The sequence below is a fragment of the Crocuta crocuta genome, unplaced genomic scaffold, assembly GCF_008692635.1.
Source record: "Crocuta crocuta isolate KB4526 unplaced genomic scaffold, BGI_CrCroc_1.0 scaffold1300, whole genome shotgun sequence".
NCBI classification, from domain to species: Eukaryota; Metazoa; Chordata; class Mammalia; order Carnivora; family Hyaenidae; genus Crocuta; species Crocuta crocuta.
The window spans coordinates 376,838-390,203 of NW_027528462.1; the positions used below are offsets into that span (position 1 = coordinate 376,838).

Here is a 13,366-nt window from a genome sequence, read left to right on the forward strand (position 1 = left end):
CAACAGTGTAAGAGTTTCCCTTCCTCCACATCCTTGCTAACATCTGTTGTTGAATGAGTTCTTTTTTGCCATTCTGACAGCTGTGAGGTGATAACTCATTGTGGTTTTGATTTGTATTTCCCTGATGATGAGTGATGCTGAGCATTTTTGCTAAGTTCTTTATAGATTCTGGATACTAACCCTTTATCAGATATATCATTTGCAAATATCTTCTCCCATTCCGTAGGCTGCCTTTTAGTTTTGTTGATCGTTTCTTGCACTGTTAAGAAGATTTCCATATTGATGAGGTCCCAATAGTTCATGTTTGTTTTTGCTTCCCTTGCCTCTGGAGACACGTCTTCTAAGACATTGCTCTGGCCAAAGTCAAAGAGGTTACTGCCTGCGTTTTCCAGGATTTTGATGGTTTCCCATTTCACATTTAGGTCTTTCATCCATTTCGAATTTATTTTTGTGTATGGTGTAAGAAAGTGGCCTAGTTTCATTCTTATCCGTGTTGTCATCCAGTTTCCCCAACACCATTTGTGGAGGAGACTATCTTTTTCCCATTGTATACTCTTTTCTGCTTTGTCGAAGATGAATTGACCACATAGTTGAGGGTGCATTTCCAGATTTTCTATTCTGTTCTGTTGATCTATGTGTCTGTTTTTGTGCCAGTACCATACTGTCTTGATGACTACAGCTTTGTAGTATAGCTTGAAATCCAGAATCGTGATGCCTCCAGTTTTGTTTTTCTTTTTCAGGATTACTTTGGCTATTCAGAGTCTTTCATGGTACCATGAAAGTTGTAGGATTGTTTGTTCTAGCTCTGTGAAAAATACTGGCAGTATTTTGATAGCGATTGCATTCAATGTGTAGATTATTTTGGGTACAACAGACATGTTAACAATGTTTTTCCAATCTGTGAGCATGGAATGCTTCTCCATTTCTTTGTATCCTTTTCAATTTCTTTCATAAATGTTCTGTGGTTTTCAGAGTACAGATATTTCACCTTTTTGGTTAGGTTTATTCATAGATATCTAATTGTTTTTGGTAGTTGCAAATAGGCTCTATTTCTTGATTTTTTTTCTGTTGCTTCATTATTGGTGTATAGAAATGGATTTTATATCCTGCGACTTTACTGAATTCATGTATTAGTTGTAGCAAGTTTTTGGTGGAATCTTTTGGGTTTCCTATCTAGAATATCATGTCATCCTCACATAGTGAAAGTTTGACTTCTTCCTTGCTGATTTAGATGCCTTTTATTTCTTTTGTTGTTTCATTACCAAGGCTAAGATTTCTAGTGCTATGTTAAATAGATGAGAGTGGACATCTGTGTCTTGTTTCTGACCACAGGGAGAAGGCTTTTGTTTTCCCCATTGAGGATGATATTAGCTGTGGGTCTTTTGTATATAGCCTTTTTGATGTTGAGGTATGTTCTATCTATTCTTACTTTGTTGGGGTTTTAATAAGAATGGCTCCTGTATTTTGTCAAATACCTTTTCTGCATCCATTGAGAAGACGATATCATTCTTATCCGTTTTTTTTAATGTTTATCTTTGAGAGAGAGAGACACAGAGCATGAGCAGGGAGGGGTGGGGTAGAGAGAGAGGGAGACACAGAATCTGAAGCAGGCTCTAAGCCCCGAGGTGTCAGCACAGAGCCCAATGAGTTAAAAAATGAGTTAAAACCATGACCTGAGCCTAAATCAGACACTTAACCAACTGAGCCAACAAGCACCCTTATAGTCTTTTGCTTAAAAATCTCGTTTGTCTGATATAATAAGTATAGCTACTCTGGCTTTCTTGGCATCCATTCTTGTGAAAGCTGGTTTTGCATGCCCTCACTTTCAATCTTTAGTTCTAAAATGAGTCTTCTGTATGGAGCATACAGATAGGACTTATGTTTTTTGTTTTTAATCTACTCTGATACCCTGTGTATTTTGGTTGGAACATTTAGTCCAGTTACATTCAGAGTGATTACTGAAAGATATGACTTTAGTGCCATTGTATTACGCCTAAAGTTGGTGTTTCTGGTGATGTTCTGTTTCCTTCTAGTTTTTGTTGCTTTTAGGGGTTTTTTTGGTCCCCACTCTAGGAGTCCCCCATAAAATTTCTTGGAGATCTGGTTTGTGGTCATTAAATTCCTGTACTTTTTGTCAGAGAAACTTCTCTCCTCTTAGGAATGACAGCCTTGCTGGATAAAGTATTCTGGCTCTGTATTTTTCCCATTCGTGTGTTGAATATATCCTGCCCCTCCGTCAGGCATGTTAAGTTTCTGTGGACAGATCTGCTGTGAATCTGATCTTCCCTTTTATTTTTCTTTCATAGTTTATTGTCAAGTTGACTTCCATATAACACCCAGTGCTCATCCCAAGTGCCCTCTTCCATGTCCATCAACCCCCTTCCCCTCTCCCCCACCCTCCTCTGCCCTCGTTTTGTTCTCAGTATTCAAAGGTCTCTCATGGTTTGCCTCCCTCCCTCTCCCCAACAATTTTTTCCCCTTCTCCTCCCCGATGGTCCTCTGTTATGTTTCTCCAGTTCCACTTATAAGTGAAAACATGTGGTATCTGTCCTTCTCTGCCTGACTTATTTCACTCAGCAGAACACCCTAAAGGTCCATCCACATTGCTACAAATAGCCAGATTTCATTCTTTCTCATTGCCATGTAGTATTCCATTGTATAGATAAACATCTTCTTGATCCATTCATCGGTTGATGGACACTTAGGCTCTTTCCATGTTTTCGCTATCGTTGAAAGTGCAGCTATGAACATTGGGGTCCATGTGCCACTATGCATCAGCATGCCTGTATCACTTGGGTAAACTCCTAGCAGTGCTATTGCTGGGTCATAGGGGAGTTCTAGTGTTAATTTTTTGACGAACCTCCACACTGTTTTCCAGAGGGGCTGTACTAGTTTACATTCCCACCAACAAGTGTAGGAGGGTGCCTGTTTCTCCACATCCTCACCGGCATCTAGAATCTCCTGATTTGTTCATTTTAGCCACTCTGACTTGCCTGAGGTGATATCTCAGTGTGGTTTTGATTTGTATTTCCCTCATGATGTGGGATGCTGAGCATCGTTTCATGTGGCTGTTGGCCATCTGGATGTCCTCTTTGGAGAAGTGTCTGTTCATATCTTCTGCCCATTTCTTCACTGGGTTGTTTGTTTTTCGGGCGTGTAGTTTGGTGAGTTCCTTATATATTCTGGATATTAACCCTTTATCTGATATGTCATTTGCAACTATCTTTTCCCATTCCGTTGGTTGCCTATTAATTTTCTGGGTTGTTTCCTTGGCTGTGCAGAAGCTTTTAATCTTGATGAGGTCCCAACCGTTTATTTTTGCTCTTGATTCCCTTGCTTTTGGGGATGTGTCAAGTAAGAAATTGCTGCGGTGGAGGTCAAGGAGGTTGTTTCCTGCTTTCTCCTCTAGGGTTTTGATGGTTTCCTGTCTCACATTCAGGTCCTTTATCCATTTTGAGTTTATTTTTGTGTATGGTGTGAGAAAATGATCTAGTTTCATTCTTCTGCATGTTGCTGTCCAGTTCTCCCAGCACCATCTGTTAAAGAGGCTGTCTTTTTTCCATTGGATACTCTTTCCTGCTTTGTCAAAGAGTAGTTGGCCATATATTTGTGGGTCCAATTCTGAGTTCTCTATTCTATTCCGTTGGTCCATGTGTCTGTTTTTGTGCCAATACCATACTGTCTTAATGATGAAAGCTTTGTAGTAGAGGCTAAAGTCTGGGATGGTGATGCTTCCCGTTTTGGTTTTCTTCAATATTACTTTGGCTATTCGGGATCTTTTGTGGTTCCATACAAATTTTAGGATAGTTTGTTCTAGCTTTGAGAATGCTGGTGCAATTTACATTGGGATTGCATTGACTGTGTAGATTTCTTTGGGTAGTAATGACATTTTAACAATATTTATTCTTCCGACCCATGAGCATGGAATGTTTTACCATTTCTTTGTGTCTTCTTCAATTTCCTTCATAAACTTTCTATAGTTTCCATCATAGAGATCTCTTATAGCCTTGGTTAGGTTTATTCCTAGGTATTTTATGGTTTTTTATGCAATTGTGAATGGGATCAGTTTCTTGATTTCTCTGTTGCTTCATTGTTGGTGTATAAAAATGCGACCGATTTCTGTACGTTGATTTTGTACCCTGCAACATTGCTGAATTCATGGATCAGTTCTCGTAGGCTTCTGGTGGAGTCTGTTGGGTTTCCCATGTAGCGTATCATGTCATCTGCGAAAAGTGGAAGTTTGACTTCTTCTTTGCCAATTTTGATGCCTTTTATTTCCTTTTGTTGTCTGATGGCTGATGCTAGGACTTCCAGCACTATGTTAAACAGCAGTGATGAGAGTGGACATTCCTGTCGTGTTCCTGATCTCAGGGGGAAAGCTCTCAGTTTTTCCCCATTGAGAATGATATTAGCTGTGGCTTTTCAAAAATGGCTTTTATGTTGTTTAAGTAAGTACCTTCAATTTTTAGAGGAGAGTTCTTCCATTTCGTCATTTGGCTAGCTTTCTGTCCACTGTCAATTTTAAAAGTTTATTATGTGCTCTGCACCTGCGAGTACTGCTTTATTAAAGAAGGCTCACTGACTGTCCAGGGCCTGTCCATTCAGGAAGTGTTCTTTTAATGGTATCTCTTGGTCTCTCTTGTTGAGACTTTGGTTATCTTATTTCCCTACTCGTAGTGATATTTGGGACTCTCCACCATGTGTACTTTGGCTTGTTTCTTGAGGTAGCCCTGAAAAGGAAAACAGGCAAACACACAGGGAACAAAAGCATGCAAATGCACAGACAAATCCAACAAAGAAACAAACCGAAAGGGAAAAAGAAAAAACAAAAAACAAAAGACAAAGGATAGTCTAAAAGCATAAAACCAGAATTCCCAGCTACAAATAAAGAGCAGGATGTATGCAGTGCTGATGGAAGAGCATATACAAAGAAACAAATGACAGGAGTGGGGAGAAAGCGAAATTGGACATTGACCAGGCAGAGAGACTAAGGGGCTTAATTCAGAGAGAGAAAGAGGAGAATATGGTAGGAACCGAGGAGAAAGAAATGAAGATAATGTTCCCCAAAGAAACTAGTTAGTCTGATTATTCTAGAGAGAGACAGAAAGGAAGGTAACAACAGAGGTATAGAATATGCATCCAGAGAATGGATTAAATGTGATTGTTTAAGCAAACCAATGACCAGAGTGCCCAGTCCAGTAAAAGGGAAAGATAAGAATGAGATAAGGGAAAATATATTTCAAAAGCAAGAATTGATTTAGAGTTAATCACGGGAATGCATCAATGTTGGTCTTGCCCCAGGCTCTGGTAAAAAAAAAACAAACAAAAAAACAAACAAAAAAACCCTCTCCACTGCGTATGTGTGTTGTTTGCTGTAGGCAGGTCTCGCCTCCGCCTCAGCTGCAGGTCCCACAGGCCATGCCTTGAGGCCTTGCCTTGGTGGTTGTGGGGAGAAAAATGGCAGCACCCAAGTCCCTTCTTGAACCAAGCGTTGCAAATCACTCTTTTGGCTCCAATCTCCCTGTGCCGTGAGTGTAGCCAAGATGGGCTGTGTTCTATGGCCCAAGCCCCGCCTCATTTCCAGATCCTAGTCCGAGCGCCTTATTGATACCACCCGAAATGTAATCCTGAAGGCCAGGCCACTTCCCAGCTGGGGACTGAGCAGGGAGAGCAGAGGAGCAGTTTCTCCTGGCGCTGCCTGCGACCAGGGCATCCAGCCCAAAGACAGCACTACAGCTAGAGATAGGATTATTCTCCAAATGCCCTGCGGTTAGGTTAGAGATGGGATGATAGGATCCTTCTCCCGGCCAGGCTGAGGTTTTTCTCTTCTCCAGGGACAGTTCTCTGAGCAGTTTCAGCTGTTCTTTCTCTTTCCCTCCTCCTTCTTGGCTCTCTGTGGAGGGGGCTCCCTCCCCTCCGGACCTCCAGGTCCTGGCCCATTTTATCTTCCCCAGTTCACAATTACACACCTATGAGGCTGTCTTCTTAGTGGACTCTGTATTTTTTCCTCCCAGACTCTTGTGATTCAGTGTCCTATGGCTTCAGGCCTTGTTTGAGAGATGTGGGCGAGTGAAATGTACAGAGCTCCCTACTTCTGCGCCATCTTGACTCCTCCCTTGATCTTCCCCTTTAAAGACTTTTTTCCTTTGCTGCTTTCAAGATTTCTTTCCTTGTGTATGTATTTTGTGAATTTGACTATGATATGCCTTGGGGATGATCAGCTTTTCTTAAACTTAATGGGACTTCTCTGTGCTTTTTGGATTTTGATGTCTGTGTCCTTCCCCAGATCAGGGAAGTTTTTTAGGTACAGTTTGCTCAAATAAGCCTTCTGCCCCTGTTTCTCTCTCTTCATATTTTGGGACTCTTATTCCATTTTAGCAGGTGTCTATGCACCTATGCTGAGAGGCAGGGTAGGGAAATGGCACCCACCAGTTCTTTTTTCCCCAGAGAGGCAATACTACCTCTGATAAATGTGCTCTAAAGAGAACAAAACAGGCTCTCCCTGTGCCACTTACGTGATCCTTAGATTGCACAGTGTGCCCTGGAGGTGTTTGCCTGCCTCTGTAACATGAATAAGGCAATATACTCACAGTTCTATCCCAGCCAAGCCAGGGAAACTCTGATACTCCAATCTTTGACCCCTGCTGGTTACAAAAAAAAATCATGAAAATCAGCCCGTGTCATTGGGGGAAGTGCTCTCCTTGTGCTTATCCCTGTCTGCTCCACTCTCTCTCGCCTTTCTCTGTGACCAGAGCTCTCTCCCCTCTGCAGCACCATAATCTGTTTCTCCCCCAAACCATTTCCTATCTTCCTCAAAGTGGCCTCTTCTCTCCTTCTAGTTGTGTAGTTTGTTCTATCACTCGCAGATTGATTTATTGAGTAGTCAAAATGATTTGATAGTTATGTGTTTGAGGGATGAGGCAAGCCTTGGGTCCTCCTACTATGCTGCCATCTTCACTCCCTTCTGATTATACTGCTTTTGTATATATCTATGTAGTTATCTTTATCAGTGTTATTTCTTCATATGGCTTTGAGTTACTGTCTTATGTCCTTTCATGTAAACCTGAAAGACACCCTTAAGAATTTATTTTGAGGGAGAGAGAGAGAAAGAGGGCAGAGAGAGCAAGAGAGAATCCCAAGAAGGCTCCGCTCAGTGCTGTCCCAGCTGGTGCAGAGCTCAATTCCACGAACTCGGAGATCATGACCTGAGCCAAAATCAAGAGTCAGACACTTAACCAGGGCACCTGGGTGGCTTAGTCGGTTAAGCGTCCGACTTTCGCTTAGGTGGTGATCTCGCGGTTCGTGGGTTCAGGCCCCGCGTCGGGCTCTGTGCTGACTGCCGGCTCAGAGCCTGTAGCCTGTTTCAGTCTGTGACTCCCTCTCTCTCTCTGACCCTCCCCTGCTCACGCTGTCTCTCTCTCTCCTAGAAATAAATAAAAAAACCTTAAAAAAATTAAAAAAAAAAAGAGACACTTAACCAATGGAGCCCCCAGGTGCCCCTGAGCTTTTCTTACAGGTCATATCCAACAGCCACACTCTCCCTCAGTTTTTGTTTGTCTTGTAATGCCTTCGTTTTTCCTTTATTTGTGAGACAGTTTCATCAGATACAAAATTATTGATCAACAGGTTTTTTTTTCTTTCAGCGATTATTAAATATGTCCTCATCCTACCTTTTGGTTAAACAATCTGCTGTGAAACTATTAATTTTATTGACCCCTTTTTATAAGATGTCACTCTGCTTTCAATATTCTTTTTGTTTTCAGCTTTTAATACTTTAATTATGCTTTGGTGTAGGACCCTTAAGTTTACATATTTGGGAGTTAACTGAGCTTTTTAGATTTAAAAATGTAGGATTTTTTAAATCACTTTGGGGAAGCTTTGGCCATGATTTATTCATAGATTCTTCCTGCTCCTTTCTTGCTCTTATTTCTGGAAGTCCTATAATGCATTGTTTGTATTCCTTTTTTTTTTTTTTTAAGTTTATTTTAAACTTTAAGAGAGGAGAGAGAAAAATCCCAAGCAGGCTCCATTCTGTTGGCACAGAGCCGAAAGCAGGGCTTGATTCCATGAACCAGGCCAAAATCAAGAGTCGACCGCATCCCCATATGTTTGTATTCTTGATGCTGTTCTTCAGGTCTCTTCTCTGTTCACTTTTCTTTTTCCTTTCTGCTTCTCAGACTTGATCATTTTCAGTTGTCCTATCAAGTTTACTGACTCTTCTTTTCAAATCATCTTTAAAATCTCTAGGGAATTTTTCATTCGTTATTGTATTTTTTAGTTCTAGAATGTTTCTTTATATAATCCTTTATATTAAGACATTTTTTCTCCTGCTTCTGTTTAGCTCTTTTGAGCGTATTTAAGAAGGCTGATTTAAAGTCTTTGTCTAGCAAGTTCAATTTCTGTGCTTCTGAAACTGAGCTCAGTTTCCCTTAATTTTTCCTGTGAATGAGCTACATTTTCTTGTAGCTTTGTCATTTTTCTTGTTGAAAACTATATTTTAAATACTACAGTTTGGTAAATCTGGACACCAGATTCTTTCCCCTCTTTAAAGTTTTTTTGTGTTATTCAATGTTGATTGTAGTAGTCTGTTTAGTGACTCAAGTAAAGTTTCTATTCTTTGTTGGATATTTTTTTTAACTTGTGGTCAGATGAATTCTGGAGGAAGGAAAGAAGGTAGGGATGGAAGGAAGAAAAGGAAATGAAGGAAGGAAAGGAGAGAATAAAAAAGGAAAAATATCAGCATTTTACAGATTGGCTTTCTGTTGGAGCATTCACTCATCACTTAATAGGCCTTTTATAACACAGAACATGGAAAAAGAATTTGAGGAAACTAGGAGAATAATGTCCTAACAAATAAAGACAAATTATGAAAAAGAATGTAAGTTCTAGATTTCAAAAGTATAACTAAAATGAAAATTTCTATACAGAAATTCAATAATCTTAAGCTGGCAGAAAAAAGAATCAGCAAATTTGAAGATATATCAACTGAGATTATCCAGTTTGAGAAACTGAATGAAAAAAAAGTCTAACCAGAACACAACCTGAGCTGCCTGTGGAATGCCATCAAGCATGCCAAAATGTACATAAATGGATATTCAGAAGGACAGTACAGATATAAAGAGGCAGAAACAATATTTGAAGAAATAGTGATGGCAAACTTTTCAGATTTGATTAAAAACATTAAAATAAAGGAAGAGAAATGGAAATGGCATAGTAGGAAGGTCCTGAGCTCACTTCATCCCACAGACACGCTGAAGCAATAACAAATATGTATTGTATTTCACTCTGAAAATTACCTGAAGACTGACAGATCTTCCACAGCTACTCACAAAGGGAAGGCCACATCAGAAATGGCAGGAGGGGCAGAGAAGTGGCTGGGAACCAAATCCCCAGGATGACTAACTGCCACACAAGGGACATCACAAGCATGGAGTAAGGGAATCAGATCCCACATTGGGCACCACTACCCTTAGAACCTACACTGGGAAGATAAGTCCTTATATGTCTGGCTTTGAAAATCAGTCTGGCTTAACTCTAGAAGTGTCTGAAAGCTACAGGAAGTCTAGCTTCCACCCTTAAAGAGCCAGCATGCTAAACAACCATACCAAGACAACCACAGAAGCGGCAGTTTCAAAAGTGCCTGAAGTATATGGGGCAATTTAGTGACTAATTTTAGGACGTGTGCTAGAGCGTCATGGATCTGCAGATTTCTCCAGGAACAAAAGTACTAGCAGGTACCATTTTTCTTGCCCTTCCCTAGCCTAGATAACTGGACCTTGTGAGAGCTAGTTCTAACATTCTCCATCTACACTGCTAGTACCACATGCCCTGCCCCAGTGTTCCTCTGCTGACCTACCCCACCCAACCCATCCATCTCAGCACATGCCCCTCAAAAGCAGTTCCTATCCTGCCATATCCAGCAGGCAACACTCGCTGGTACCAACACCCCTGTAAAACAACTCCTGTCCTGAGTATGTAGGGAGCTATCCCCAAACACTGACATGGCTGTAGCTCCCGTACCTGGGACTCTTAGCTAGGTGTGCAGTGAGCAAGTTGCCCCTGGTGTCAGAGTAGATAACTGCAGAAAAGTAGACTGAGGGCTGGTAATGCCCCAACAGCAAGCTTATGGTGGATGATGCCAGTCCTCTCAGAAGCACAGGGAGAAACTCTGCCTACTCACTGGTGAGGCAGGCAGCAGTTACAATGGACCTCTCAGCCAGTAGTGTAGAGAGTAAAGCCTGTCCACAATGTACCTTCAGCACCGAAAGGGATCATTACAGCCAGGTTTCCCACAAGTATGCACACAGCAATTATGGCTCAATCTCAACAAAATATTAGCAACCCAAATTCAACAATCCAGTAAAAGGATCATTCACCATAATCATGTGAGGTTTATTCCAGGAATGCAAGGATAGCTCAATATTCACAAATCAATCCATGGATACATCATATTAACAAGAGGAAGGACAAAAGTCACAGTTCTCTCAATAGAGAAAGAGCATTTAACAAAATACAACATTGGTTCATGCTAAAAACTCTCAACGAAGTGCACTCAGAGGGAACATATCACAACATAATAAAGTCCATACACAAAAACCCCACAGCTAACATCAGACTCCGCACTGAAAAACTGAAAGTTTTTTCTTTAAGGTTAAGAACAAGATAAAGTGTCTACTCACCACTTTCATTCAGTACATTACTGGAAGTTTAGCTGCAGCAATCAGACAAGAAAAAGAAAGAAAAGGCATCTAAATTGGTAAAGAAGAAGTTAAATTGTCACTATTTGCAGACGACATGATACAACAACCTGAAAGCCTCCACCAACATTATTAGCACTAACAAGTAAATTCATTAATGTTGCAGGATACACAGTTATATACATAAACTTACTGTGTTCCTATATACTACAAAGAGTGTAGGAGAAAGAAATTAAAACTGCCATTTGCAAATGCACCAAGAAGAATAAAATTCCTAGAATAAATGTAACCAAGGAGGTGAAAAACCTACCTCTAAAAACTATAGGACACTGATGAAACAAACTGAATATAAACAAATGGAAAGATATACCATGCTCAACGACTAGGAAAATTAATATTGTTAAGCTGTGCATACTACCCAAAGCAAGCTTCAGATTGAATGTACTTCATATCAAACTACCATTTTTCAGACCTAAAAATAAGCCTAAAATGTGTATGGAGACACAAAAGATCCCAAATAGCCAAAGCAATCTTAAGAACAAAGTTGAAGGTATCACAATCCCAGATTTCAAGAGATAATACAAATCTGTAGTAATCAAAAACAGTATGCTACTGGCACACAGACACATACCTCAGTAAAATATACAGAACAGAAGCCCAAGTTTATATGGTCAATTAATCTCCAATAAAGGAGACAAAAACACATAATGGGTAATAGACTTTCCTCAATACATGGTGCTGAGAAAATCTGATAGCTGATGCAGAAGAATAAAATTGAACCACTTATACTACACAAAAATAAACTCAAAATGGATGACTTCTGGGGAAAATGGTAGAGTGGGAGGACCCTAGGATCACCTTATCCCATGGGTACACCTAGAGAACACCTGGAGCTGAATGTAGAGAAACCACCACATCAAAGAGGATAGGAAAGGTAGAGACAGAGTCAGGAGTTAAACAGACCCATGGGACTATCCCTGGTAGGGAGGAACACCTTATATAGGGAGAGGGAAGAGAAACAGACTCTCACACCAAGCACCCCAGGGATGGAGGACCTGCATGGGTAAGATGAGTCTGTGTAATATTTAGCTTTGAAAACCAGAGAAGCCTAATATCTTGAGTTTGTATAATCTGTGGAGCTTTAAAAATCATTGGGCTCCACTCTGGAAAAGCTGGTGGGCAATAGGAAAAGGAGTCCCTGCTCTTAAAGAGACAATGGTATCATGGTGATACAGCACAGAAGCAGCAGTCTGAAAAAACATTTGGGGTATACAGAAGGGACATTTGTTTACTAATCTCATCCATGTGCTGGAGGGGCAGGGATCTCTGGCAGGCTTCTCCAAAGAAGCTGGCAGATGCCATTTCCCTCCCATGCCCCCAAGCCTTGACACATGGACACCTCTGGGAACCAGTGCAGTGCAAACACTTTCGGCCTAGCTTGTTAACAGTGCCCGCACCCTGTGTTCTCTTGTGGACTCACTCCCCCAATACACCCTAGGCCAAGCCCATCCAAAGTGGTGCCACAAGCCTGGCAGTATGCAAGCAGCCTGGAAAGGAGCCAGCACCTCTCCAAAGTGACTCTTGTCCAGGGAAGAGGGGGAAGATAACCACATACAACAGTCCAACCATGGACCCTGCTGCGTGCTAGGTCAGACATTTGTGGGGATGGCCAGACCCACCAACAAAAGCTTCTCAGGGGACAACACAGGGAAATCACTCTGCAGTTTGGTGTTACTTTATCTCTGGCAAATACTTGGTCTGATTCAACTCAAACCCACACTGGCCCACTAACAACACAGGGACCAAACCCTGCCCATGACAAAGAAAGCAACTGCAGATGACTAAAGATAAAAGTGGCTCAGCCATAACAACAGGGATGACACAACACACATAGATAACCCTGAAGCGCCAGGTTCTGGTGACCAGTATTCTTCATAAGGTCACAACTTTCAAGGGTTGGAGATAGAGCTGACCTTCCTAATACATAGAAATAGGGCACCTGCATGGCTCAGTCAGTTAAGCGTCCGACTTCGGTTCAGTCAGGTCATGATATCATGGTTCGTGGGTGGGAGCCCTGCATTGGGCTCTGCTGACAGCTCAGAGCCTGTCTTCAGATTCTGTATCTCCCTCTCTCTGACCCTTCCCTGCTCACGCTGTCTCTCTTTCTACTAAAAGACATTTAAAAATTTATATATATATATAATTAAATTAAAAAACAAAAACCTAAAGAGGCACCTGGGTAGTTCAGTTGGTTAAGTATCTGATTTCAGCTCAGGTCATAATCTCATGGTTTGGGAGTTGGAGGCCCACGTCAGACTCTGTGTTGACAGCTCAGAGCCTGGAACCCGCTTAGGATTCTGTGTCTCCCTCTCTCTCTGCCCCTCACCCACTAATGCTCTCTCTTTCACTCTCAAAAATAAAGATTAAAGCCAGATGGATTAGACAGATATATTTAGAACTCTACATCCTGAGGCCATGGAATTCACTTTCTTCTCAAGGGTGTATGGCACATTCTCCAAGATAGATAAAAAACTGGGTCATAAAGCAGCCCTCAATAAATATACAAGAACTGAGATCATACCATGCACACTTTCAGATCACAATGCTATGAAACTTGAAATCAATCACAGGAAGAAGCCTGAAAAACCCCCAAAAACTTGGAGGTTAAA

General features: G+C 41.2%; 1 long non-coding RNA gene across 1 annotated transcript in view; it reads right to left on the reverse strand.

The window, feature by feature from the left end:
• Positions 1-6,640, reverse strand: part of LOC144223813 (uncharacterized) — a 29,600-nt gene extending 22,960 nt beyond the window's left edge. The window contains exon 1 of the long non-coding RNA XR_013332840.1: positions 6,591-6,640. This is a non-coding gene — a long non-coding RNA (uncharacterized LOC144223813). The remainder of the gene's footprint in view (positions 1-6,590) is intronic.
• Positions 6,641-13,366: the final 6,726 nt, after the last annotated feature.